Below are 4,828 nucleotides of genomic sequence, written 5' to 3' on the forward strand. Positions count from 1 at the left end.
GACTCCAGAAAATTTGGGAACCACTGAACTAGATTAATGATGGGTGCAGACTCTGGACAAGCAAAAGGAGGCCCTTCACACAGGAGTGCCACAGGATCCGGTCAAGGCTTAGTGGCGTAGAAGGTTTCTACGTACATCTGGCCAGCTGTTTCCAAAACACTAGGACATGCAGACACCAGTGTCCATAGTTGTTTGCTCCCTGCAATAGAGAACTACTCAGAGGTGAAGCCTCTCTGCACATGGAAGGTCTGTTTCATGACGCTGGTCAAGAACCAAAGACAGACCTGTCTTCCTCCACCAGTTTGTCAGACCCAGCAGCAACTGTTACCCTGCACATGCCCAATCTCGTCTGATCTCGGAAGCTAAGCAAGGTCAGGCCTGGTTAGTACTTGGATGGGAGACCGCCTGGGAATACCGGGTGCTGTAGGCTTATATCAGTCTTTTGAGACTGAAGGTTGCCAACCATTGTCAGACCCCCTTTGATGACTAGCTAAGCCTGATTTTGGGTGGCCACACATTCTAAGACAGAGGATGCATTTTAAATGATTGACTTGGACCAACAGACTTTCAAGAGGCACTTCAAAACACGGAGGTGTTTCTGGATGATAATGAAAAAATGGGGAGGGGGGAACCACAGAGTCCCAACCATGTCCCTACTGTAGCTGTAATTACTTCCTACTTCCATCATCTTGAACACAAAGCTTAATGAAAAAGCAGGTCAGTCCAAGATGCCTGGAGGAAACAATTGTGTTTTTAATTACCTTGCCGCCTCCCAGATGGACAGCAGCGACTTCAAATGGTTTTCTAATTTGGCTGGGAACAGACAAAGCTGTTAAGAGTCCCTCAAAGACCTGCATGTGCAAGGATGGCCTCGGCAGTGCCGACTCCTCTCCCTGAAAGCCCTGAGGCTTGATCTTGTAACCTTATGTGGGCAAAGCACACACTACACAGTAGCTCCTCTTGTAAGCTGTGGGGAGGCAGTGACTGGGGAGATTCGGGGAGCATGCTACAGCGGGCATGTTTGATTGGCTGGTTCAACAGACTGCTGACTCAACAGCTTCAAGCCTATGTGCAACAAATTTGCTGTGGGTGCAATACCACAGTCTGCCCTTAGTGGTGCCCAAGAGCAGCTTTGAATTAGCCATGCCTCCTCCTCCTCCTCCTGGCAAGCTAGTAGTCTCTACTAAGCAGAGGGAAGAAAGTCTTGCTTGCTGAGCTTTCTGGTTGGAGTCCTACGGCATCTCATATGCCAGCTGGAATTGGTTTGCTTTTTGCACATAGCCTGATTGGAGCACAGGGGGCCTCTCGGGAGATGCAGAGGTGGCTTTTCCAGGTCATTGCTGCCGGTTCCTGGCATCTCGGGAAGTAAAAGAGCACACCAAAATGCCGCCCCACCTTATTCCATCCTGCAGTAGCACTGAACCAATGCCTCAGCTGCAATGCAGCCCTGATTTGCATGCACTGTCTATCTGAATACCGATCAGATGATATTGGAGGATCACTTTAAGGTAATAGGTACCTGTTATTAGAAAGTCTTTGTGCAAACACCGTCTCTCCCCAGACAACTGCCTGAGAGATCATCTTTTTCCATTTTTATTTATATAGCTGAAGAAAACAGACCTTGCTCTGATCGTAAGTGTTAAGGGGTGGGGGGTGGGGGTGAAACATTCCCAGGCATAAATATCGCAGGATCTATGGTTATAAGTTCTCCTCCTCCTCTTCACAAGACGGGGGCTGGAACACAATTTGCAACCTGCCTTGAATTGGAAGCCTGCCCTACTGCTTGGAATGGGGTCCAAAAATGGAAGTGTCCTTTCTTGCAGAAGTCCAGAAAGATAGGAGGGGAGCGGCAAGGGTTAACAAGGGATTGGGGTGGGGGGTTTGATGGACGAGGTAAGGAATGAAAGTGGACCAGGGCAGTCCCTGGCTCGGGAAATGTACAATCCAAAATAGGATATGAGAGACGTCTGGTGAAGGGGGTGGGAATGGAGGCAGGGGGGCGTGGGGGACGAATATGCAACTGGTTCTGTTACATTGAACATCTCAACATCAGAAGAGCCATAAGAACATGAGAACAGCCCCACTGGATCAGGCCATAGGCCCATCTAGTTCAGCTTCCTGTATCTCACAGCGGCCCACCAAATGCCCCAGGGAGCACACCAGATAACAAGAAGACCTGCAAGGCCTCCTGGGAATTGTAGTTAAGAACATAAGAAAGCCCCACTGGATCAGGCCATAGGCCCATCTAGTCCAGCTTCCTGTATCTCACAGCGGCCCACCAAATGCCCCAGGGAGCACACCAGACAACAAGAGACCTGCAAGGCTTCCTGGGAATTGTAGTTAAGAACATAAGAAAGCCCCACTGGATCAGGCCATAGGCCCATCTAGTCCAGCTTCCTGTATCTCACAGCGGCCCACCAAATGCCCCAGGGAGCACACCAGATAACAAGAAGACCTGCAAGGCCTCCTGGGAATTGTAGTTAAGAACATAAGAACAGCCCCACTGGATCAGGCCATAGGCCCATCTAGTCCAGCTTCCTGTATCTCACAGCGGCCCACCAAATGCCCCAGGGAGCACACCAGACAACAAGAGACCTGCAAGGCTTCCTGGGAATTGTAGTTAAGAACATAAGAAAGCCCCACTGGATCAGGCCATAGGCCCATCTAGTCCAGCTTCCTGTATCTCACAGCGGCCCACCAAATGCCCCAGGGAGCACACCAGATAACAAGAGACCTGCAAGGCTTCCTGGGAATTGTAGTTAAGAACATAAGAACAGCCCCACTGGATCAGGCCATAGGCCCATCTAGTCCAGCTTCCTGTATCTCACAGCGGCCCACCAAATGCCCCAGGGAGCACACCAGATAACAAGAGACCTGCAAGGCTTCCTGGGAATTGTAGTTAAGAACATAAGAACAGCCCCACTGGATCAGGCCATAGGCCCATCTAGTCCAGCTTCCTGTATCTCACAGCGGCCCACCAAATGCCCCAGGGAGCACACCAGATAACAAGAAGACCTGCAAGGCCTCCTGGGAATTGTAGTTAAGAACATAAGAACAGCCCCACTGGATCAGGCCATAGGCCCATCTAGTCCAGCTTCCTGTATCTCACAGCGGCCCACCAAATGCCCCAGGGAGCACACCAGATAACAAGAGACCTGCAAGGCTTCCTGGGAATTGTAGTTAAGAACATAAGAACAGCCCCACTGGATCAGGCCATAGGCCCATCTAGTCCAGCTTCCTGTATCTCACAGCGGCCCACCAAATGCCCCAGGGAGCACACCAGATAACAAGAGACCTGCAAGGCTTCCTGGGAATTGTAGTTAAGAACATAAGAACAGCCCCACTGGATCAGGCCATAGGCCCATCTAGTCCAGCTTCCTGTAACTCACAGCGGCCCACCAAATGCCCCAGGGAGCACACCAGATAACAAGAGGCCTCATCCTGGTGCCCTCCCTTGCACTGGCATTCTGACATAGCCCATTTCTAAAATCAGGAGGTTGCATATACGCATCATGGCTTGTACCCCATAATGGATTTTTCCTCCAGAAACTTGTCCAATCCCCTTTTAAAGGCGTCCAGGCCAGACGCCATCACCAGATCCTGTGGCAAGGAGTTCCACAGACCAACCACACACTGAGGTCCATTGACTCCAGCTTGCTGGGTCTCCTTTCCTCCTAAGGGAAGTGCCCCAGCCCAGAAATCATTTTGTTTGCGCTCTTCTGCACCTTTCCCAGTTCCACTAAGTTCTTTTAGAGATGTGGCAACCAACCAGAACCGCACAGAATGGTGGGTGGTCTCTGTTGTGCTGAACCTGAAGCCATGGTGTCGCTGGGGTGGTGCAGGGGGGTGTGGGCCACACCAGGTGATGCTCATGGGGTGTGTGTGCAACACCTCTACTGGCCAAAATTTTCAAAGTCTTGGTATTTTTGAACAATGCTATCATGTCATATATCATTTGATGCGTAATTTTGCGCAGAGCGCAATGATACAAACCACTTTGAAATATCTCTGTTCGATCATAAGTTATAGCCATGCAACAAACAGGGGTGCTGCACCCAGGCCTGCCACCCAGGGTGTTGACCAGCCCACCGCATAAGAGGAGGTCCGTCATGGGGGTGACGCACTGGCCTCCTGGACCAGGTGACGCAAATCCTAGTTACGCCACTGACCAGGAGGCTTGGCCCAGCTGCCTCTTTCCCCACAAATGAGCCTTCAACTCAGATCTTGTGCCTTCCACGGAGCACATGAACAGCCCTTCCTGCTTGCAAAGTACACCGAAAACATGCACAGAAAACTGTGATGTCATCCTACAAGTAATTAAACCCCCTGCAGGGATCCAAGGGGGATCCAAGGAACTAATTGCATTTGCTGGTGGGAAAGAGTTTTGCGAATGCCCAGCAGGTCTGCGCAAAATGCACTTAGCTATCGAGGCAGGCTTGGAATCCTTGGGGCCCGAAGGTGCAAGATTACCCTGGTATGGCATTTCTCTGGTGTTAAATTTTAATCCCTAATTAGGCGGTAAATAACCAAGCTTCGTGCATCATAATGACAGGCCGCGAGAGTTATTTTCCGTGCAGCTTTGGGAGGGCCCTGCAAGGCATCATCTGAAGGCTGGGCTCCAGCTTGGTGTCATATCGCCTGGCCTCATCGATCATCCCGCCAGTGCTTCCCAGCAATAATTCAAGGCTAACCCAGGCAATAATTCAAGGCTTCGCTAACGCCCTGGGCACTGCAGACCTTAAATCCCTAAGAGGCTAATAAACCCCTTTCCAAACAAAAGTTCTAGACGGTAACAAAGAGAGTTGCATTTTGCGGTAAACACCCTCAG

General features: G+C 50.6%; 1 pseudogene; it reads left to right on the plus strand.

The window, feature by feature from the left end:
* The first annotated feature begins 310 nt into the window (after positions 1–310).
* Positions 311–430, plus strand: LOC136633831 (5S ribosomal RNA; annotated as a pseudogene).
* Positions 431–4,828: the final 4,398 nt, after the last annotated feature.

The sequence above is a fragment of the Tiliqua scincoides genome, chromosome 13 (genome assembly GCF_035046505.1).
Source record: "Tiliqua scincoides isolate rTilSci1 chromosome 13, rTilSci1.hap2, whole genome shotgun sequence".
Lineage (NCBI taxonomy): Eukaryota > Metazoa > Chordata > Lepidosauria > Squamata > Scincidae > Tiliqua > Tiliqua scincoides.